Genomic DNA, 25,593 nt, shown 5'->3' with positions numbered 1-25,593 from the left:
TGTTGCTATACAGGTAAAGGTCATTTTATACCGGGTGTAACAATTATACTGTGTTTTTTCTTAAAGTTCAGAACACCCTGTGGAGTATTGTAGCATATAAAAAATATTTAATGATTGTTACACCCGGTATAAAATGACCTTTACCTGTCTAGCAATAATAATATTACATCGATTTTCTTAAATAATAAATCACTAAATCACTTAAATAATAAAAAAAATCACTAAAATCGGACAACAGGTTTAGGAAATTCGAGACTTCTAACGTGTACAATTCAGCAAGTGAGTCGATTATTTTGCTCTTAAGTGTAGTTAGAAAATAATTGCTGCACTTTTTATTTATTTATTTATAGTAAATACAAATGACCTGGCCTCTTGAGACTAATCCAGGTCGTTTCCTGATGGGATTACAGTAGTTGATACATATAATTTTTATTTTAACAATTTTCTAATTTAATTTAACTAATTAATAATGGCCCTAATCTATTACTAATTTTGAAAATTATAAATTATATATAATTCTAATAAACAATTTTAATAAACAATTCTAAACAATTTTAATAAACAAAATATAATTTTTAATTTAATTTTTTGTTATTTTAAATTTTATTTATTTTTTTTTTGTGAAAATAATTTTTATAGTGCTTCCAGTTCTCATTCTCAGATGAGAAATGCCAGTACTATTAATCTAAAAATAGTCAGAAATAATTGTAAGAGTAGATCTACTTTACTTGTATAATATTCCCAATGGTATTTCGGTAAGCCTCAGACCCTTAGCCGAAAATATCCATTGAGTTTTAAAATTATAAGTTTTTAGCTACCTAATTTTTTTTTGTTTGATTAATAATTTTTTATTTTTTATTTATTTTATTTTATATTTAATATTAATTTTTAATTTTTTATTATATAAATATTTATTTAGTTAGGATAAATATTTATTTTAATCCATATTTTTATATATAATTTTAATTTTTTATTTTATAATTTCTTATTCAATTTCAAATAGGTTGGATATTTACTTGATTTCTTCTTCGTCTGATGTTATATAATTCTAATTGTTTCTTTGATATTATGTCCGCTAAATTATTTAGTGTATTATAAATTCTTCATTTTGTATTATGTTTTACTATATTTATGCCAACAAGGTCTCTTCTCATTCTGTATAATTCATGTGTATTTGTTTGGCTTTCGCAATTAAATAATATGTGTTCTGGTGTGCCTATTTCTCCACATTCACAGTATTCATCATCTTTTAAATTAAATCTATGCAGGTATGTAGGGTACGGACCATGCCCTGTAAGGAAATGTATTAATCCTTTTTTTGGGTTAAAATAATTTGGTATATTATTTAAATTTGGAATAAAATAATAGAGACGTCTTGCTTTAGAGGAATTATCCCATTCGTTTTGCTGCACTATGGTTCTCCACTGTATCCTATTTTTCAGCTTCTACTTCCAGTCTGTAATTCCAATAGATCCTATATCTTCCTAAAACTTTTCTTGCCATCTTTTTCTTGGTCTACCTCTCCGTATCACAACTTGGCTTGTTTAGCAATACTTCTTTGGCATTCTTGCCCTATCCATTCTCTCTAGATGACCTACCTACCTGATTCATTGTGCCTTTGTGTATCTTGTTATGCTTGGTCCGTTGTAACGTATGCTTAATTCTTAATTGGTTCTTCTTTGCCAACCGTCTTCTGTATTTTTTCCTGGGAAAATAGCTCTCAGTTTCTGTTCCCACCTCTTTATCATTTTTTCTTCTGTTTTATTTAGCACCCAGGGCTCACATCCATATGTGACTGTTGCTCTTATTACGGTTTTGTATATTCTGGTTTCTGGTTTTCGTTTTTCTTGATACATACTTTGACTTGATAACTTTCTTAAACTGCCGACCTTTCCTGTACTTACCTTCTGCTATCGTGTGCTCTAGTTCATTTTGCTCGTGTCCATTTTTGTCAATTATGATGTCTAGATAAATGTAAAGTGCTTTACCCTTTTAAATTTATACTCTTCTATCAAATACTATTACCTTTGGCATATCGTCAGGCCTTTCTGTGTTTCCTAGCACCATAGATTTCGTTTTTTCTTTATTTATTTCTAGGCTGAATTTTTTTGCCTTTCTGGCTATTTTTTCATGATTCTCTTTAATTCGTTATTCGTTTTTGCTAGCAGCGTAAGGTCATGAGCGTGGTCCATGCATTGATACTGTTAACGGTAGATTGTTTCTTCTTCTTCATGCCAACCATCATGGCAATTCGCACTTTCAATACCGCTGCTCTAAAGAGATCAGCAGAAGTGCAGTTAAAACAAGCTCTCAAATTGTTTATCCAAGTGATGCATCTTCTTCCACTATTCACCTTGGGTTGATAGAGGGTCACCTTGTCTTAAGTCCTTTTTTAACTATAAACTCTTTCGATTTGTGACTGTTCCACACTATTTTTGTTGTTTGTCTTATTTATGATCATTCTTATTAGGTTGATTAGGTTTTCTGGTATTATTAGTACTTCGTAAATTTTTTTTATTAATTTTATCATAAGCCTGTTTAAAATTTATGAATAGCGCATACAATTGATTGCCTGTTGAGATTAAAACAGGGTTTATCAGTAAAATACAGCAGTAAAATATCAATTTTATAATAAACCTGTTTAAAATCTACGAATAGCACATACAAAACCATTTTATGTTCGTATCAAGTTGTTTGGATTTCTTTTATGATTTGCTGCTTTTGAATTTACCGCTTAAAAAAATGCACTTAGACATTTGGGATTGCCTTTTGAGATTAAAACAGGTTAACAACTCCACTTTCTATAGACCAGGTAAATAAATTTACACATATGTAATTTTTAATATATTCAAATTGAATGGTACGTAATTCGGTAATGAATCTAGTATCTGTTTTACATTGATTTCTATTGAATCATGAATTTTTTAGTATAAATTTAATGTAAATTCAAAAATGTGTTGTTTACATAGATACAAGAGCCTGAGATATTCTAATAACTAATTAAATTTTATAACTATAGGTACCTACTAGTAGATATGTTAAATTACATTTCATTTTTGAAACTATATAGCCCTAATAACACAAAACATTCCATGAATGTTCCTAGAATGTACACACAGGACATTGAAAACATTCCTGGAATGTCCCCAAATGCACACGAATGTCCCTGGAAAGTCCCAGGAAAGTGCTGTGTCAGCATTTTAAATATTCTTAGAATGTTCTGTTGGAACATTCCATGAATGTCTACGAATGTTCTTTGGACATTCACAGTCTATTTGTTAGACTGAATGTCTTGTTGGAACATTCCATGAATGTTCTTTGGACATTCACAGTATATTTTTAGACTGAATGTCTTGTTAGAACATTCCATGAATGTCTACGAACGTTCTTTGAACATTCACAGTATATTTTTTAGACATTCACTGAAATATATCGTCAGTAATGTGACAATACCTCCTATATGTTTTTTCATGAGGTTTGCAGGAGACGAAAAACATTTTTTAAGGTCACTTTCTGTTTTCGTACGTATTCTGACTTTTTTGTAGTAAATAGATAGTTGAATTTACTGCAAAACAAGTCAAAAAATATATGAAAACAGGAGGTGGCCGAAACAAGTTTTTAGTCTATCTTACAAATCTCTTGAAAAAAACAGATAGGAGGTATTGTCACATCACTGACGATATGTGGCCATACCAAATAATACATCCTTGATAAATATAAACATTTTTATTGCAAAAAATCTTTACATACATTTTTTAATGTAATTTACTGACATTCCTAAATATTATAAAAAAATGTGTCACATTTGCTTTGTAAACCTTTCTTTTGCTTTTCGTAGCCACATATTCCGTTTCCTTTCTGGTTTTTTGTAGACCACTTCTCTCAGCTGATTCTAAAAGAAAATAAAATAAAAGGTAATTTTTCTATCCTCTACAATTAACAATCAGAAGAAATATTATTTACAGGTAATAATACGCATAAATAATAATAATAAAAAAATAAATATTAAATTATATTTAAATAAATAATAAATAATAATTAATAAATAAAATAATAATAATGAACATTTTGTATTTTGACAACGACATCCGACGTGGAAGTAGAAACCTTAATAAAATTATTTTTCAAGTAAATTGTGGCTTATTTCCTCATTAGAATAGTTAATTACAAAAAAGCCACAAAGAAATAGATTTTTCACAAACAAATAAGTATTTAGTATTCATTATATTTATTGTTTTTATTATTTACTTTAATGTCCTACTGGTACATTATTTGACAAATAATGACATTTCGAAGTCTGTTAAGTATGATATAACGCCCTTGGGCATTAAATTTAAATAACGACTTAGATACTGTCAAGTTGACAAATATCAACCTAAGTAAAACTATGGTTACCACAATTATGTTACTACTGTTACTGGTAAATGTACTTATTTAAAAACTAATCAATTCAAAATTCATTCAAATTTTTCGCATATAAAGAATAATTTAGTCAGACATTAAACGTTGAAGGCACCACAGGTATTATAATAATAACGCTTTCGGTCAACGTATATCCCTCAGGCCCTTGTTAAAAACACCATTGACCTCAAGCGTTATTATCCTTATACCTTGGTACCTTAATAACTGTAACATAAGATTATACCTTAATTCTTGTTTTCTATTTCTGATGTTTTTATTTATTTACATTGAATATTAATCTGTTTTGTTGTATAATCTACTTCGCAATAATTATGTGATATATTTGACTTAAAATGAATTCAAAAATTTTTTGCAGTTGGGCAACAATGTCAACTTAGATCTCCGATGTAGATAATGAATTACAACAGTATCTATATTGTACAGACTGTATTATTAATTAGGTTATTTATTTATTTATTTATTGAAATATACATCCACCAGGTATAAACCCATAAAGGTGTACATAAGAAAACTACATACATTGACTGAACACTTGATGACAAAATATAAAATAAAATAAAGAATAACCAAAAATGTTTCTGTTGTTAATACACATACACAATAATAAACAAAGACCTTAATAAAGAAAAATAACATGGCATCAATTCGATAAGCTATTGCGTATTTCGCGTTTAAAGATGTTAAAACCAAGAAAAAAAAATGCATATACCTGTGTGACATAAGCTATTGGAACAGCACAGTCTCTTAAACGAACAGATGAAAGTGAAGTTCTGTCAATATCTTTTTCTAAAAAGTGTTTTGAACATACTCCTCTATTAACAAATCTGATCTATACTTCATGTCTTCTTCGCAGGATCTTCTGGAAAGCTAAAAATACAAAATATATGCATTACTAAGCATTATTAACAAATTTTAGTTTTAAATAAAAAATATGATTAATGGACTCACAAAATATTATAAAACAGCTTAGAAATTGTTTATTAGTATAGTCGGTTCCCCAAACTCTGACACAACTGGCTAGTGATTCTAGTAGGTAATTTTTTTTGTTTTTGGCCAATTTTGCCAAAATTACAGTAATTATTAACTATTTAGTTATTATTTTTTTTTTGCCAATTTTACCAAATTGGCAAAATTATTTACTAAAATCACTAGCCAGTTGTGTCTGAGACTCAGTAGTACCTACTGAGACTGAGTTTAGCAAATCGACTATAATATTCTGTGTATTCATTAGTTGGTACTGCATATTATAGTGTGTGGTCTACCATCCTATTTATAAAGGCATACATTAGCAAAAACGCAAAAAGAATTACTTTAGTTTTACAAATCCTATTGTTATTATCTCTATTTACTATTTTAGTTAGGAATAAGCGAAGTTTGTGGCTTATTCACAATTATTATTAAAATAATAAATGGATATGACCAATTATTAACTTATAAAATAAAATAATAATTCTTCTGATTTATGCCTTTTATTCACTTTGTTATATCTAGGTTACTTAAAAGATTTTTTATGAATAGTATTATTAGGGTATTAATAGTATTAATTTATTTTCTGAAATACAGGGCATGCCTTCGTTTACATATTTGCATACTAACCTTTTAATAGGGCTTTTCATTCACAGTCATTTGTTTGGAGCTTCTGTCATAATTGAAACGTTATTCCTGCAGATTTTTTTATCTACATTTGTTTCTGCTACTCCAACTGCGTTAAAAACAGGACACCATTTTATTCACTATGTTAATAATACTATTAAAGCTATTATAAAAGTATCCGAATTAAAAAAATATTCTTAAAAAGCACAAATAATACAAACGATCCACCCACGGCAAAGCAAGGTGGCCAAGATGAAGATGCCAAGATGGCCGAAGCGAGGTCGTTGGTTGGTCGTTTTTAGTCACGTGATGCCCTCTCAAGCGCCATGCACAAAAATATATGCACGGCGAATTTGAAAATGAACGCAAAAGAAATAAATATAAATGCCTCTCTTGGGTTTTGCATAAGTTATAAGTATTTTTTTTATTAACAAAATCGCATTCCAAATTGAATATTCGCGAACAATAATTTTTATTACATTTGTATGTTTATAATATTGTATTAATTGAACTTGGGAAACTCTTTAAATTTGACATATTATTGCACTGTAGGCCTAAAGTGTCACTTAGTTTGTCTGGTATGTTATAAGTAATGTTGTATCTGTTACACGTATGTATTATTTCGCAACTTAAAATATAGGAACATTGGTAGTATGTTCACAGAATGTCTTATGGTAACATTCCAGGAATAATTTAAACAGATGTTCACCGAATGTTCCCTAAATGTCCAGGACATTCAAATATTGATAGAACTTTGGTAGTACATTCCTGGAATGTTGTGTGTTGTTAGGGAGGGTGTTTCTATAACTATTTTGACAGGCATGCCACTGAACAACAACTTAGGTATTTTAAATGGAACACCTTGTATATTTTTGCAATTTTAGATTCTCGTAAAATTCTAGACAAAATTTGTATAAGTTACCAAAGGTCAAAACTTCACGTTTTTGAGTTATTTATCTTTTTTCAAAAATGTTGACAGATAGAAACAAACTTTTTAATGTTAATAGCTCATTCTTTTACAAACATAATGTCTTGAAAATCTTTGCACACAAAGAGTGAGTAACATTCTTTCAAGAATTTACATACATCGAAACCAAATTTCTAAATATAGAGTGTTCACAAATGATATGCCATTTCTTTAAACTTCAAACCACAGTTTGAAGTAACTGTGGTTTGAAGTCATTATTGACAGTAAGTCAATAATTTTAAATGAAATACCCTGCATTTTATAATGTTAATGAAAAAAGAAGTCAATTGTCTTTCAAATAGTGTTATGGTTCTTCTTGGAGGTATTTTTCAGTGCGACAAAAGTGACAGAATATTCTCGATATGGAGAATTTTCTGAGAATGTACCCTATAACGCGCTTAGGGATATTGTTAAATTTGATATACGGTATTAAAAATTATGAAATTAGATACAAAATTATGAGACGAAACAACAGTGTTCTTTGTATATAAAAAATACAAAAACAACGAAAAACACAAAATTTATTTGATAAAAAAAATGAAATTTTCTTCTTAACAGCAAATAATGGATGTAGTGATCTAATCTGAAAACGATGAGGCCTCAGATTCAGAATCTATTTCTATCATTAGCTCATCCTGGTCATCTACATTCTGCATTTCAATGTACTGATGAGAAGTTGTGGGATTTTGTTTTTCACAAGTCGCCAGCTCAGTCATGGGTTGGTCTACGTCTAACAATTTTAAATTGTGAGCAATAAAAGTTACCTTACTAGTCCGTTCAGCAGTAAGCCGGTTAATTTTAGAGGAGTGAATAAAAAACCATAAGTACTGAAACTTCTTTCAGTCGCTACACTGGATGAAGGCATGCTTAATATAGCAACTGCTATTTTAGTTAATTTTGTTCCGAAACATGTACCTTTCCACCATATGATTGGGCCTAGTTTTTCAATTGATTTTACAACGTATGGTTTTCCAAAAAATATCTCCTTAGACTGATAAAGTGCAAAATCTGCCCTTATTTCAGCCGAGTCATCATATTTTAAAGTTGCTAAATTATCTATAAACTCGGTTCCCTCAACTTATTCTTCTCTGCTTAAATGAATACCATTCTAAACAGTTGTATGTTAATATAGCACCAGCACCAAACAGTGGTGTCATGGCAAAATTAGCAATGCCGGAACGCACTTTTACTAACTTTTTGACAAGTAAAAAATATTACTTGATGTTTTTTAATACAAGTTACGTCTGCATATTTTAAAATGTATATGCATTTGCTTAATTCAAAAATATTTAAATTCTGGCATTGTTGCTTTTTATTTTAATTTAATTGTTGCTTTTTTCTTAACCAGTGCCGGAACGGCGTTCCGGCGCGGTGCCCGTGGCACCACTGGCACCAAAACAATATATATTGACACTGTAAACCCCAGCTACTTCGATTTTCGGGGGAAGCATTTCATGAGCGGAGCGGCAAGTAGGTGTTTGGGCTTCAAGAATAATAATGTTTCTTCTTCTTCTTCAAAAGCAAATCCACTAATGGATGTTGGCGATCACATTTTCCATTAACTCTCTGTTTCTTACAATGTGGATCAGTGATTGTATGTCGGTAATCCCTGTCCATTGCCTTATGTTTCGGAGCCAGGACATTTTCTTGCGTCCTATTCCTCTCTTGCCTTCAATTTTACCCTGGATTATAAGTTGAAGGAACTGGTATTTTTCGTTTCGCATGATGTGACCCAAATACGCCGTTTTTCTTTTCTTGATATTTTCGAAAAGCTGACGTTCTTGGTTGATTCTTTTAAGGACATCCACATTTGTGACTTTCGCCGTCCATGGTATCTTTAGGATACGGCGATAAAGCCACATTTCGAAGGCTTCTAATCTGTTTATATCCCTCGTTTTGAGTGTCCAGCCCTCTATGCCATATAGCAGCACCGACCACACGTAGCATTTAGTAAACCTTAGTCTCAGTGTAAGGTCGAACTCTGAGCAGCTCAGTACCTTCCAGAATTTTACGAAAGCTTGTCGAGCTTGCTCAATGCGACATTTTACTTCCCTGTCCGATGCCCAGTCTTCAAAAAGCCACGTTCCTAGGTATTTGAATTTGCTCACTCTCTCAATGGACTTAGTATTCAGTGTTATGGTGTACAGTACTAATAGTCAGTAACAGTCAGTAATAATGTTTGGGATGCAACAAATATACTAGGTGAATTGGCAAAAACAATATACATATTTTTTTAATTATAATAATTTTACCCATATCTAGCTTTTATTTTTATTTGAGAAGGAAATTACTATTGCTATACTGCCTGTAGCTAAAGTTAATACTTTTGAAGAATTGTGGTTTAATGTTAAAGATAAGATGTGTATGTTAAAGATAAGATGTTTTCTTCATATTAAGCGAATAACTTGTTAGATATTTAGATAACTTTTAAGTCCTTAACAAGTTCTTTTTTATTATTTCTTTAAGTTATAAAAAGAAAGTAACAGAAAATTGTTATTAGCACCATACCATACATCACCACTGTAGCTCTAGGTAATAATCATATTACCTCTAAGATTAATGGTGGCGTTGACACCAGTATACAATTATTATTAAAATGCTCAACACTACATAATAATCTGTACCATGTATCTGAGTTGCACCATGAACAGATAAACAAATTAAATTGCAGAATAATAATACATCTAGTTCAAGTGATTAGTTGTCTAAGCATTTGGAATACAATATATTATGATTATCTTATCTTCCTCTGTATATTAGATGCTTCTATTGTAAGATTAGCTTCTTGCGACAGACTAGTAAAAAATATTTATTAGGCAAAATTGAATAATTGTTTTGATGCCATAATATGTACAGTGTGGTACATTAGAATGACCATAGTTTTATGAGAAGAAGTATTATGCTACTTGATTCAAGAACTTATTGAAATGCCTATAAATAGTTTTGATCAACTAGATTGTGATGGATCCACGAGTTACGAATGCAGAAGTGTTAAGAAGGTTACAAAGGGATTGCGAGGTGATAAAGAACATCAAAACAAGAAAGCTGGAATATTTCTGCCACATTACTAGAGGTGCGAAATATGAGATATTAAGGCTCATAATGCAGGGCAAAATTAAGGGAAAAACATCATGAAACATATTTAACTCTGATGTAACTATGATCAGGTGTTATATTTTCTCTGTATTACTCTATCTCTATGGCTGTGAAAGTTGGACAATCGACTGTCTTCTTCTTCGCGCAACTAGGATTACTCCTGTTTGTCTGCCTCTTATTCCGTTTCAGTTGTTGTTGACTGTACATTGTCTTTCCACCTTTTCGGCGGCCTTCCAACGTGTCTTCTGCTATACGGCTTGTTGTTTTTACAGATGTTCGCTAATCTATCTGGTTCCATTCGGTTTACATGTTCGTTCCAGTTTTTCTTTCTTGTTTTTATCCACCTGTTAATATTTTGAATTTTGCATCGTTCTCGTATACTTCTGTTGCTTTGTCTGTCTCTTAATGATATGCCCGCTATTCATCTTAATACTTTCATTTTTATATTGTTGATTTGTTGTTTCGTCTTTCTTGTATCGGTCCTTGTCTCCGCTGCATATGTTAGGATAGGTCTTACTGATGTCTTGTATACTTTTATTTTGCTTTCCGTGGTCAGATATTTGTTTCTCCATATGGTTTCTCGGAGGCAACCATTTACTCTTGCCGCTTTTGTTGCTTGTGTTGTGGTCTCTGTTCTTATATTCCTGTCACTAGTGATCTCTACTCCTAGGTAATTGAATTTCATTACTTGTTCTACAATTTTGCCGTCTATTTCTAACTTACATCTACGCGGCTCTTTACTTATCTTCTTCTTCTTCTTCTACGGTACTACAGCCCAAATTGAGCCTTGGCCTCCTTTATTTTTTGCCTCCACCCTTGCCTGTCTGTGCTGCTCTTCTCCATACATGGATTCCTAAAAGGGCTTGTGCGTCGCTGTTTACTGTGTCTTCCCAGCGCTTTCGTGGCTTCCCAACCGGTCTCTTTCCTTGCATTCTAGCATTCAGTGCTCGTTTTGGTAGCCTATCCTCTCCCATTCTTATCACATGTCCGGCCCACTGCAATCTTTGTATTGTAATGAAGTCTGACAGGGGTGTTTCCTTATAAAGTTGATAAAGCTCGTTGTTGTATCGACTTCTGAAGATTCCGTTTTCCCTCACAGGTCCTAGTATTCTTCTAAGTACTTTCCTTTCGAATGTGTCGAGTTTGTTTTTGGATGTTTCTTTCAGGACCCAGGCTTCACTGACAGAGCATGTTATTGGTCGAATTAAGGTTTTATAGATTCTAATCTTTGTATGTCGGTGGACACTTTTAGACCGAAATATATGGGAGAGGGCAAAATAAGCTCTGTTTGCCTGCGTTATTCTCTTCCGTATTTCTCCATCTTCTGATCCGTCGGCATATATTTCTACTCCCAGGTATGTATACTTTTCAACCGTTTCAATGTCATCTTCATGTATAACGTTTTCTGGGACTATATTTCTTCTCGTCTGAGTCATTATCTTTGTTTTTTCTGTGTTAATTTCCAGACCTAGCATTTTTGTTTGTGTTTTTAACTCTGCATATGTTTCCTGTGCTCCTGTTGATGTTCTACTCATAATATTAATATCATCAGCATAAGCGGCCAGTTGAACCATTCGGTTGGTCAGTAGATTTCCTCATCCAGTTTGCATTTGCCTAACCGCATACTCCAGTGCCAGGTTAAACAATGTTGGGGCCAGCCCATCTCCCTGCTTTAGTCCCTGCGAAATGTTGAAAAAGTCTGTCCGGTGGTTTTGTATTCGTACACATGCCTGAGTTTCATCCATTGTGGCTTTAATGAGTCTTATTAGCTTGTGTGGTATTGCCAATTCAGCCAATATATAGTATAGTTTGTTCCTTTTGACTGAGTCGTATGCCTGTTTGAAGTCTACAAACACGTTGTGAACATCAACGTCGTGTTCCCATGCTTTGCTCAAGATCTGTTTGACTGTAAATATTTGATCCAGTGTCGATCTTCCCCGTCGGAAGCCCGTCTAATACTCTCCAATAATATTTTCTGCTAGTGGTTGGAGCCGCTGGTTTATAATATACGTGAAGACTTTATATGCTGTACATAGTAGAGAGATTCCACGGTAGTTTTTGCATTGGAGTTTGTCTCCTTTTTTATAGATCGGGCATACTATACTTTACTTCTTTACTTATCACTATACATTTAGTTTTTTCTACTGACATTCTCATATTAAGTTTATTTGCTGTTATATTGAAAGTGTGGAGCTGCCTTTGTAGGTCATCCTCTTTATCAGCAATTAGTACTGCATCATCGGCATAGCATAGTATCGTAATTTTATGCGCTCCCATGTGGTATCCATGTCGTTTTCTTACTTCGTGAATTATTCGATTCATCACCATATTGAATAACAATGGGCTGAGCGAGTCTCCTTGGCGGATTCCTCCTTTTAGTTCTATGTGTTGTGTTTCTCCTGTTGACATTATAACTCTGGTCTTGTTGTTCTTGTTAATTTCATTAATTAGCCTTATTATCTGGTGGTCTATTTGTTCAGCTTGTAATAAATTTAAGATATCATTTCGCCTCACCCTGTCAAAAGCACTTTTTAAATTTACAAAGCACAAATCGACTGTGAAACAGAAAAAAAGAATACATATATATCCTTTGAGATGTAAATTTACAGACCAATGCTGAAAATTCTATGGATAGGAAAAGTTACCAACAATGAGGTACTTAGGCTCATGAATAAACAAAAAGAACTGGTAAGTACGATCAAAGAGAGGGAAATCCAATACTTGAGTCATGTTTTGAGAGGTGAAAGATATAAAGATATAAATCACTCCGAATCTGTCTGCCGCCTCGACTCCAGATGGTTGGGTGCTTGTCCCTCTACCAGGATCAAACTTTTTAATGTGTTTTTTGTGAAGTCCTAATATGCCGTTTGCTAGATGTTTTTTCAATTTTTGAATAATTGTTTTCAATAATCCTCCAAGTTTTTTAACTTCGGAAGACGAATTTATAGGATTTTTTTTTTCAATAAAAAGGAGATCCCTCTTTAGTAGTGGTACTTTATAGTTTTTGACTATAGCTCTGAAGATGGCTTTCTAAGCCGAATGCGATCAGCTAGGAATTAAATATTTTTACACACTTCCCAAATATTATTCTTTTCCCATTCATTCATTCGTCATAAGTGAGTACAAAAACCAAATCAGTATTTTTCAATTAATAAATGTATGTTGTAAACTTTTCTACGATTATCTACAATGTGCGTAACCACATGATGCCTTATTCAAACCACATCTGGTGGAGTTAGCTCAGAAATGATTATAAAAAAGATATATTAATATCTATATCAATAGTCCAGGGCGCATCTGTTTTGAGATGGACGTTGAGAGGTGACTCAAATTTTTTTGCAGAAATTGCTTGAAAATAACTCAAATAATAATATTTGAGTTATCCTCCCACTCAAAATGGTCCGGAACATTTTTTAAATAATCAAAATGTCAAAATATGAAGGAAAAATTCGATTTTTTTTATTGGTTTTTTGATTATAACTTTAAAACTATTCATTTTTGAGAAAAGTTGCACTAACATAAAAGTTGAGAAATTAAATTTCCTACAATATAGAATTAGTTAAAAATTTAAAAAATAGTCACCCTTGTTGCAAAATAGCAATAATTGCGAAAAAAACCATACAAAAACAAGTATTCGCATTTTACGTTTTTCAACCATTTATGCTATACTTAGGACCTTCATGTTTTACCCAGAAAAACTTTATGATATAGTTAAACAACACTGTAAATTCCATTAAGATGAGTTTAATAGATTTTGCAATCCAGCTTTCGCAAAAAAATTCATTTTTTTTAAATGTTGCAGGACTGAAAATAAAGCAGATAGCAAGTTGATTTTTTTTGCTTATAGAAGTGTACTGTACCTTTCATTTGCAATTTGCAAAATTAAAATCAATTAATTACCACGGCGTCAGGAAAATTTTTAAATAAACATTAATGATTGGTGCTACGCGCAGGACAGCGGTGTTCGATTCACACAAGTTGATTTCCACCAAAATTTCTTCCAATCTTTATCTAATATATTATTTTCTTACTCTATATTTTGTTGTATTTTAATATTTTAATTCCACAAAAATCAAACTAATTTTATTATTGTTTGTGAAATATTGTTTAAACAATTGCATATGTTTAAAAATAATAAACTTTTATTCGATAAGTTAAAATATATGAACAAAGAAAGTTTTTGCTAAAAAAGTGTTATTTCAAAGGATAGAGTATGTGTTTTTATTTTGCAATAAACAATTTTTTTTATTTATATCGAAATGTAATACAAATTAAAATGTATCAATCATTATCAAAGGTCATTGCAATGCCCAATCAGAGCAAACTATCCGCTGTCCTGCGCGCAGCACCAATAATTAATGTTTATTTAAAAACATTCCTGACGCCGTGGTAGTTAATTGATTTTAGTTTTGCTAATTGCAAATCAAAGGTACAGTACACTTCTATAAGCAAGAAAAAACTCAACTTGCTATCTGCTTAATTTTCAGTCCTGTAACATTTTGAAAAAATGAATTTTTTTTGCGAAAGCTGGATTGCAAAATTTATTTTGCAAAATCTATTGAACCGATCTTAATGAAATTTACAGTATTGTTTAACTGTATCATAAAGTTTTTCTGGGTGAAATATGAAGGTCCTAAATGTAGCACAAATGGTTGAAAAACGTAAAATGTGAATACTTGTTTTTGTATGTTTTTTTCGCAATTATTGCTATTTTGCAACAAGTGTGACCATTTTTTAAATTTTTAACCAATTCTGTATTGTAGGAAATTTAGTTACGCAACTTTTATGTCAGCACAACTTTTCTCGCAAATGAATACTTTTAAAGTTATAATCAAAAAACCAAGAAAAAGACGAATTTTTCCATCATTTTTTGGCATTTTGATTATTTAAACAATGTTCCAGACCTTTTTGAGAGGGAGGATAACTCAAATATTATTATTTGAATTATTTTCAAGCAATTTCTGCAAAAAAAATTGAGTCACCTCTCAACGTCCAAATGTACTAATATTTTTACAGATGGGCCCTGGTCTACAAGATATTTTTCTACAAAAATATTGTGGTCAAACGCTTTACTTAAATCCTTATACAAAATACATTTATTTAATGAATACGAATAATATTCAGATTGTGAACGTTTATTTTTCAAATAAAAAACTGATAATCTTTAAATAGTTATACAATTTACATAATTCTTTAGTTTTTAAAGTGTATATATACTTATTTAAATTTACAAAGACCTTGGTATAAAATTTTGTAAATATGTAATTTTTTTTGAACGTCAAAAGTTGAGAATGATTTTCTGGAAACAATGTGTGGATTTAATTTGTTCATGTATTTAGGTTCAAGTTTTTATACGGTAAATTTTTTTACAAGAATAAAAAACCTCTGAACGCCGTAAAAATGAGTGGCGCATACAATATTCCAGCTACAAAAGATCTGATATAAATATTACGTGACGCGAAAATGTATTTTCATTTTGATGCAAAATAAAATTCTAGTTTTATTTTAAAAGAGTTTTTCATAATATTTGCTAAATTTGAAGTAAAACGCGTCACAAAAGAGTAACTTTGATACAGTTTGAATTTTGAAGCTCTTTTGTGGTGCGTTTACTTCAAATTTAGCAAATATTTTCGTTTTAAATATTACATTTTCGCGCCACATAATATTCATATCAGATCTTCTGTAGCTGGAATATTGTATGCGCCACTCATTTTTACGCCGTTTAGCGGTTTTTTATTCTTGTATCAGGAGTTTTTCAAAGTTATTTATAAATTAAATGTATGAAGTTGAATGTAATGTTTCTCGATTACACGTTAAGCTTCATAAATGGTCGCCTTTGTCGCATTATCTCCCAAAAATGATCTAATGTACATCGAATGTACACTAGATTTTTTTTATATTGGAAATAGTTAAAAAAAACATTGGGATGGCCGGTAAATGAACTCGGATTGCCCGTTGCCCGATCAAATTTAGCATCGTAACCACTACAACTACATAAACCATTTCGGTGATAATGGCTAATTGGATTATACTTTTGTAGCTTAATAACTTCTAAACGGCTTAACCGATTTTGATCACTAAACATGAGTTTGAAACGTATTGACAAGTAGTATCTGATGCATCTAAGGTCAAGTATGATAACTGAAGGTATTATGGGAATTATTTAGCTTGAAAACTGTTTTTTACCATAGGAAATAGATTTGATCATACTTATGAAGCCTATAACTTAAAAATTCGAATTTTCCCTGATATGAGATATACACCGTTAGATGCGCCTAGAGCACTTCTACAAACGCTCAGTTATTGGCGCAATTCGTAGGTTGAAATTTTGAGTAATTGTCGAAAAACCAAAATTTTCAAAGTTTAGTTGTTTCAGTTTTTCGGCTATATGAGCGGTGTGCATGTCTGATACTGACGGCTTAGACACCATTTGAAAGCTTAACTCAACAATATTGATTTGGTATATTTGCGGTTCTCATGTCTCTTGTTGAACCGAATATATATACCCCCAAAAATATGCCGTTTTCTACCTACCAAGTCCTATAGCTGACTTAAGAGTGGTCAAGTCACAAACTACACCGGTTCTGAATTGACACTAGCCCCCCCTTCAAACACAGAAAAGAAAATTCAGATCGGTTTATCTTTTCCACATACATACATACATATCCGCAAACATTTTCCCTTTTTTAAATAGAAATTAAGCCATATTTCTGAGCTCGATAACTTTTGAATGGTGTAACCGATTTTCAAAATTAGACATGCGTTGGAAAGGTACTATCACAAGCCGCAAAGGTCGGATTTAAATTTTCGAAATTTTTGGGAGTTTTGGGGACGAGAACGAAAAACAGACCCTAAATAGGAAGGGCCGTAAAATCCACACCCTTGGACCAAAATGGATGGTTGACATACGGATGGGTGAGTCTTTTCCTGAACTTTAAGGTGGGATTTGGCCCAATTTTCAATTCAGTCAGATTTAGAAAATCGAAAATTTCGTGTATATATAGTGTCGCGTGTAGGGGGGTTGTGCGCCACTGGCGAGAACTGCCGTTCTCTTGGGATAATTTGGCTTCCTATTATTTTTCGTGTTTGTTATATTTTTATTATATTTCGTTTTTTGAGAAATTGGTTCCTGGTACTGGTTCTTGTTCCTGGAAGGTAAGGAACAGCTACCCCTGAAAACAGAAAAGCTGAGGAAGAAGAAGCACTAGGGCTTTTGTCTACTAAAAACCCCTAAGAACAAAAATTGTAATTGACTATTATCCATTAGAACAAATGAGTCATTATAATAACATGGGGTGCTATACAAATTTTAAATATCACAAAATTGACAGGTTTCAATATACAGTGGTGGGCATTAGTCAGCTATCTTGAGCTGAGGCGGATTTGAAGATTTGCCGCCCGTGGACTATCCACAATTTTCCGCTCTCAACGGTGTAACCAGGATGATCCTAAGGGGGGGGGGGTTACAACTACTGGAGAATTTCTGGGGGTATGAAATTAAGCGTATAGAGCTCAAAGTACATTAAAATGGTGGGGGGTTATAACCCCCCAACTCCCCCTTGTTACGCCACTGGCCGCACTGTCCCCGCCATTTTTTACTTTTTTACCAAAATTTGCCGCCCTTTGAATCCAGCACATAATATACAAATCCAGCCCTGGTCCTGGGAAACGACGCATGTGCGAATTCTACCGCTCTCTCCCGCGATTAACGTGCATTACCTAGCAACACGGTCGGCTGGGCGGTAGTGATGTTGATTATAGTTACTTTCGAGTATTCGTTACAAATCGTTACTTTTGTATAAAGTAATCATTTACAGTATTCGTTACTTTGATTACTTTGATTACTTTTGTTACTTTTGTATTTGAGTACCAGTAATCATATCGAGAATCGCATTTCTCAGTACATATTTTGTATTAGTATTAGTAGGATACTTTGATTACTATGATTAATTTTGTATTTGAGTACCGGTATTCATATCGAGAATCTCAGTTCTCAGTATTTCGTATAAGTATAAGATCCGATAATAATATTCTTCTACGACCTTCACCGATCTATTTAATGGATAGAAATTCTGGATAATGGATCTATTATGTTAAAAATTATTAAAAACAAGGGGTGCCCGACATAATTTTGTCCAGTCTAATTAATAATTAAAAATGATTTTTGTTTTATAAATTCTACTAATTTTTTTGGCCCGGGCCGATATTATTTTAGATTTATTGGATCATAACAATAAAATACACATAGACCAAGACATTTAGGAAAAAATAAATTATTTTTAGGGAAATAGTGAAACAGGAAAAAGTTTTCAATAGAAAAATGGATGGAAATGCAAATAAGAATAGTGTGTATTTATTATTAAAATCTAATGTGTTGCATTTTTATTTTCAAAGGAACTAATATTTGTGAAATTGTGTGAATTATATACCTCGACAAATCGTATGTACAGACATCTGTTTCTGGGTGCATGCTTTGTACGCCCTGTAATCCTGTAAAACTCTTGATAGCCTTCGCCCTTCATAGATAAAATTTTAGTTAACTGTACTGATACCGAACACTCGTGGAATACCGGTCCGATTCCGATATCAACCGATTGTTGTAGATACAATTATCAAAATAGGTACTCGCTCTGATACGATTGGTACGAAGCAACGAAGTAATCAGAGTAATCAAAGTAATCAAAGTAACGATTTGCCTCTCTGTATAGTAATCGTTACTTTCGGCATTCGTAAGGAACGAGTACTTTGTAACGAATAGTTACTTTTTCAACATCACTACTGGGCGGGCAGGCCAGGTTTTCTCAACACGACTCTACTTTATCGGCAGAGTCTACGAGAAATGTACGGTAAATTGAAGCTGTAATTACAAAAAAAGAAATATGTATGTCTTTGTACTAGCCCTGTGAAGTTGGCACCTCTAAATACGATTTTTTCAAAAAATTTTTTTAATTTTCCATCAAATGTCCACTCTTGTCCAGTAAAATTTTTTTTTGTCCACCTTTTGTTTACGAGATACTAAAAAAACTTGAAATAAGGCCCAACACCCCGAAGTCAAAAAAACGTCGTAAAAACTGATACGTTTGATTGTCTAACTGTTGTCCACACTTGTCCAGGCATTTTTTTTAATTGTCCACCTTTTATTTATTTAAATTAGCAATAATTATCGTTTGTTAGTAAAAATGCCAAAAAATGAGAATTTTTGGAAATTTTTTTTTAACGTTTGATTGTCCATCTAATGTCCACCCTTGACCAGCAAAAATTTTTTTTTGTCCACCTTTTGTTTACGAAATACTAAAAAAACGTGAAATAAGGCCCAACACCCCGAAGTAAAAAAAAAACGACGAAAAAACTGATACGTTTGATTGTCCAACTGTTGTCCATACTTGTCCAGGCATTTTTGTTAATTGTCCACCTTTTGTTTATTTAAATTAGCAATAATTATTGTTTGTTAGTAAAAATGCCAAAAAAATGAGAATTTTTGGAAATTTTTTTTCACGTTTGATTGTCCGTCGAATGTCCACCCTTGTCCAGCAAAAAGTTTTTTTGTCCAGCTTTTTTAAAAAATATAGTTTAAAATAATTTTTCGGACCGGGAAAAAGTACAGTTTTCCGAATTCGAGATAAAGTCGTCATAGTGTAGGAAACAGAGGTTGAACCTTGCAAAATGGACACAAGTCCGGTTTTATTTTTTTTCTGGCATATCAAGGGGTGCTTATTATAAGACTAACTTTTTCTGAAAAAATTTCGTCCCGGAACCCCCCTTTTCACCCCTTTAAAGGGGGTAATTTATGGTTTTTGCAGAACGTAGCCCTTCCTGTACCTTTTAAAAAAATTTCTTTTATAGAAATATGAAGAGGACTATATTTTCTACGATTTATTTCCAACAGCATCTCTCTATCATCCACCGTTTAGCAAGGGTGGTGCCCCAAAGTTGACAAGTTTTTAAAAAAGATGTTTTTAAAAAAAATATATTTTTCCCTAACTGTAACGGAAATTAAAAAGAAATGCTGCGAAGATTATTCACAAATAGATGATTGATTTTTTAGTATAGGTTTCACTTAAGGGTAATTGCCCTTTTTTTAATTACAGGGTGTTACATTTTAAAAAAACCCTTTTTATACCATCTGAACCGTTTATGCTAGAGTAAAAAGACTTTCAGCGATTACCCATGTACTGGTGTTATTTACAAATTTGTATAATGCACCCCCATTTTTTCCCCGGAACCACCCAAAAAAAAAGAAGAATTAATAAATAAAGTGATTTTCTTGGAATCCTTCACACACAATGCCCTTCATTAATATGCTTCATATATCATTTTGTGCAAGTTATTATTACCCATGCATGGACACTAAAAGCGATTTCCTAGTGCAACCCCTGTAGCCAAAAACAATAAATAAAATAAGGGGTTGAAAATTTTTTTTTGTTTTTTGCTTTTTGATCCATATGGGCATATGCTTCATCAATAGTGCTTTTCAAAAATATATATGGTTATTGCAACATCCCTGCGCAAACCACCCCTATCCTTGAAAATATACTGCAGAAACTACCCCTATACCTTATCCAGCATGTTTTTACGATTTTTTCATTACCTATTCATTTTTTTTAAACAAAACTTATACAAGGTTAATGACCACTATTTACTCTAAAAATTAGGTCCTATTCATTTTTTTCGTTTAAGCAACCGTTACGGCACAGTGGCGCCGTAAACCTCATATATGCTTTGACGGGCTCCAGTTTTTGTTTATTTTTTCGTCATCTGTTTGTTTTATTGATAAAGTACTTATGTAAAATAAAACAACACAGTGTAACCTACAAATCATGACCTATGCACATTTTACATTCTTTGCTCCCCAAAGCTACAGTGGTGGCCCAAAATAATTTTTATTCCTATTTTCACCACCTACACGCATTTTATTGCGTTAATGCTAACTTAATAGCACAATATTCACCCCTAAGTGGTCGCTAAGGAGTGGTGGATCCAGGGAGGGGTGATGGGGGCGATCACCCCCACCCCTCTCGAACCAAGTGATATTATATTTGAAGATTATAAAAATATTCATTTATTTTTATAGAAATACTTATATTATATTAATATTATTTTTATAAGAATGACTTTTTATGCTTTAGCGACAGTGGCGGATCCAGCATCGTTAAGAAAGGGGTGCCAATTGGTTAAATTTCTATAAAAATAAATGAATATTTTTATAATCTTTGAATATAATATCACTTGGTTTGAGAGGGGGGGGGAGGTGATCACCCCCATCACCCCTCCCTGGATCCGCCACTGCGTAGCGACCACCTAAGGGTAAATATTGTGCTGTTAAGGTAGCATTAATGCAATAAAATGCATGTAGGTGGCGAAAATATGCAAACATTTATTTTGGGCCACCACTGTGGCTTTGGGGAGCAAAGAATGTAGAATGTGCATAAGTCATAATTTGTAGGTTACACTGTGTTGTTTTATTTTGCATAAGTACTTTATCAATAAAACGAACAGATGACGAAAAAAAAAACAAAAACTGGAGGCCGCCAAAACATATATGAGGTTTACGGCGCCACTGTGCCGTAACGGTTGCTTATACGAAAAAATGAATAGGACATAATTTTTAGAGTAAATAGTGGTCTTTAACCTTGTATAAGTTTTCCTTAAAAAGAATACATAGGTAATGAGAAAATCGTAAAAACATGCTCGCCAAGGGATAGGGGTAGTTTCTGCAGTATATTTTCAAGGATAGGGGTGGTTTTCGCAGAGATGTTGCAATAACCATATATATTTTTGAAAAGCACTATTGATGAAGCATATGCCCATATGGATCAAAAAGCAAAAAACAAAAAAAAATTTTCAACCCCCCATTTTATTTATTTTTTTTTTGCTTCAGGGGTTGCACTAGGAAATTGCTTTTGGTGTCCATGCATGGGTGATAATAACGTCCACAAAATGATGTATGAAGGATATTAATAAAGGGCATTTTGTGTGAAGGGTTCCAAGAAAATCAATTTATTTATTAATTCTTCTTTTTTCTGGGGTAGTTCCGGGGAAAAAATGGGGGTGCATTATACAAATTTGTAAATAGCACCAGTACATGGGTAATCGCTGAAAGTCTTTTTACTGTAGCATAAACGGTTCAGATGGTATAAAAAGAGGTTTTTTAAAATGTAACACCCTGTAATTAAAAAAAGGGCAATTACCCTTAAGTAAAACCTATACCAAAAAATCAGTCAATTATTTGTGAATAATTACCGCAGGATTTCTTCTTAATTTCCGTTACAGTTAGGGAAAAATATATATTTTTTTAAAACATCTTTTTTAAAAACTTGTCAAATTTAGGGCGCCACCCCCGCTAAACGGTGGATGATAGAGAGATGGTGTTGGAAATAAATCGTAGAAAATATAGTCCTCTTCATATTTCTATAAAAGAAATTTTTTGTAAAAGTTACAGGAAGGGCTACGTTCCGCAAAAACCACAAATTACCCCCTTTAAATTGGTGAAAAGGGAGGTTCCGGGGCGAAATTTTTTCAGAAAAAGTTAGTCTTATAATAAGCACCCCTTGATATACCAGAAAAAAAATAAAACCGGACTTGTGTCCATTTTGCAAGGTTCGACCTTTGTTTCCTACACTATCAAAACTGACAGGTTTCGATTGTCGCAATAGTTGTCCACACGTGTTCATGCATTTTTTTTACTTTTCCACTTTTTTCTTCATTATAGGAATAGTTGTAGTTTTTTAATAAAAATGTCAAAAAAAAAAAACAAATCTAATATTTACTCGTATGATTGTAAATCTCGGCTTCGCCTCTGTGTACAAACTTCACACTCGTAAATAAAATAAGTCCTAGTTATGTAATATACTATTTTTGAAATTTTTTTTCATATTTGATTGTCAATCGAATTTCCATCCTTGTTTAGCTAAAAGTTTTTTCTGTCTACCTTTTGTTCAAGAGATTTAAAAAAAAAAACAAGAAATAAGGCCCTGCACTCCGAATTGAAAAAAAAAGTCGTGAAAACCGATACGTTTAATTGTTCAACAGTTTTCCACACGTGTCCAAGCATTTTTTTACAATACCTACAGAAGTATATCAATAAACTCACTTATTAATTGTTAGTCGTCTAATTGTCTATTTCTCCGCGATTCTCAAACCTATCATGCATTTTTTTTTCAAAATATGTAAACATATATTATTTTTCGGTTATCCAATCAACATATCTTGAGCATAGTTTCATCGAATTTTACAATTTAACTTGTGCCTTACTTTTCATTCACAATCAACTATTAAAATATATGACAAGTACTGCATATTAAAATGAGTCATCTTTTTAAATAGTAAGTAACCCATGTGAAAAGTTACAGATGACATACTATTCTCAAAAATGTTGATCATCAAGAAATTTTTCATCCTCGCCTTCAAATTTACAGAAAATTGTCAGCATTTAACGCATCAAATGAATCATACTTCCGAGGAATTTTCTAATGTGTTATTACCAAATTATAAATAATTGCGATCAACAAAAAAAAAAGAAAAATAGAAAGTGTACAAATAAAAAAATGCAAAAATATGTCTAGACATCAGTTGGACAGTCAAATCTATTAGTTTTTACGACCTTTTTTCAAAGTCCAGGTGCTTGGCCTTATTATGGGTCAAATATATGTATCATTTTCTAATTATCTCTTAGGCTAAAAATGGACAACGAAAATTTTCTTGCTAAGCAATAGTAAAAGTTAAAAACATCAAACAAACAATAATATATTTCTTCACTAGTGTGGAAAAGTTTTTTTAAACGAATCTGAGGGTTGCAATGCGAGCCGAAGGCGAGCGTTGTAATCAGATGAGTTAAAAAAACTGTTCCACACTAGTTAAGAACGATATTTTATTCAACAATGTGTGAAAATGCGAATATTGCATCGCTCGAGCTTGTGGAAAAGTAACCTTTCCTACACGGCGTTGAATAAAAATATCATTTTTTGGAATTCGCATTTATGATCCATTGTTGCTACCAAACTAAAAAATATTGCTGAGAAAAAACCAATGTTTCACAAGTAATGAAAATGTCTGAACACGAATGGACTACTATTGGACAATCCAAAGCTGTTAGTCCTGACAACTTTTTCTCGAATTCGGAAACTTGTACTGCTTCCCTGTCCAAAATTTTTTTTTCAAAAGTGTGGACAACAGTTGGACAATCAAAAGTATCAGTTTTTACGACGTTTTTTTGACTTCGGGGTGTTGGGCCTTATTTCACGTTTTTTTAATACCTCGTAAACAAAAGGTGGACAAAAAAAATTTTTGCTGGACAAGAGTGGACATTCGATGGACAATCAAACGTGAAAAAAAATTTCCAAAAATTCTCATTTTTGGCATTTTTACTAACAAACGATAATTATTGCTAATTTAAATATATAAAAGGTGGACAATTTAAAAAATGCCTGGACAAGTGTGGATAACAGTTGGACAACAAAATTATCAGTTTTTACGACGTTTTTTTTTGACTTCAGGGTGTTGGGCCTTATTTCACGTTTTTTAGTATCTCGTAAACAAAAGGTGGACAAAAAAAATTTTTGCTGGACAAGGGTGGACATTCGATGGACAATCAAACGTGAAAAAAAATTTCCAAAAATTCTCATTTTTTGGCATTTTTACTAACAAACGATAATTATTGCTAATTTAAATAAATAACAGGTGGACAATAAAAAAAAAATGCCTGGACAAGTGTGGACAACAGTTGGACAATCAAACGTATCAGTTTTACGACGTTTTTTTTTACTTCGGGGTGTTGGGCCTTATTTCACGTTTTTTTAGTATCTCGTAAACAAAAGGTGGACAAAAAAAATTTTTGCTGGACAAGAGTGGACATTTGATGGACAATTAAAAACATTTTTTTTTTTAAAAATCTTATTTAGAGGTGCCAACTTCACACGGCTCTTTGTACTAACTCTCAAAAAATTACGGGATCTGGATTTCAATACATATTTTTTTTTTAATTTTCGTATCAAAGTTACGCGTGAAGTTAGTCGTATTGATGACAGTTGAGAAAACGTGGGCGACCCCGGCGGCTGGGCATAAGCAAATACTATTTATTGACTGTAATACATCCAACTCCCACAGAAATCTGGAAGCACGTTGCCACTAGCGCGCTAGCGCCACTGTCGGCTTGAAGTGAAACTACGTTTTGAAAATGTAAAATTTGACGTAAACATTCAAATTTAATTTTATAAATTTTTGAATAACGAGCTAATTTTGCTAAATTAAAATAAAAATAGTTCAAACACTTATACAAAAACAATAATAAAGCAATTTTATAAATGTAAGGTTAGATTGCTCTGGTTATCACCGCACACCACTAGATGGCGCTATATTGTTTGCTTCCTCAAATGTAATGGGAAATGTCAAGAGTTGTATGTATTACAGTCAATAGTATTTGGCATAAGTCACTATACTAGTCGACTTCGAAATTAATGAATATCGGTTTCTTCGTGCGTTTAGTCATTGTGTTTGGAGTAGAATGGGAGAGAACGTTC

The 25,593-nt window shown here is 32.4% G+C and overlaps 1 protein-coding gene and 2 long non-coding RNA genes across 3 annotated transcripts in view; 1 reads left to right on the top strand and 2 right to left on the bottom strand.

Annotated features, from left to right (window-relative positions):
• LOC114329221 (intermembrane lipid transfer protein Vps13D) overlaps positions 1-25,593 on the top strand; it is a 184,098-nt gene that overhangs the window by 1,018 nt on the left and 157,487 nt on the right. The window lies entirely within an intron of this gene.
• LOC126887921 (uncharacterized) overlaps positions 3,366-25,593 on the bottom strand; it is a 75,755-nt gene continuing 53,527 nt past the window's right edge. Inside the window, exon 3 of the long non-coding RNA XR_007699289.1 lies at positions 3,366-3,892. This is a non-coding gene — a long non-coding RNA (uncharacterized LOC126887921). The remainder of the gene's footprint in view (positions 3,893-25,593) is intronic.
• Positions 5,053-6,803, bottom strand: LOC126887922 (uncharacterized). Its single transcript, XR_007699290.1, has 2 exons — positions 6,019-6,803; positions 5,053-5,289 (listed from the first exon to the last, which is right to left on the bottom strand). It is a non-coding gene; the product is annotated as an uncharacterized LOC126887922 (long non-coding RNA).

Source organism: Diabrotica virgifera, chromosome 7 (assembly GCF_917563875.1).
Source record: "Diabrotica virgifera virgifera chromosome 7, PGI_DIABVI_V3a".
NCBI lineage: Eukaryota > Metazoa > Arthropoda > Insecta > Coleoptera > Chrysomelidae > Diabrotica > Diabrotica virgifera.
The sequence above is the reverse complement of the archived record's forward strand: the minus strand, read 5'-3'. Positions and strand labels throughout refer to the sequence as shown.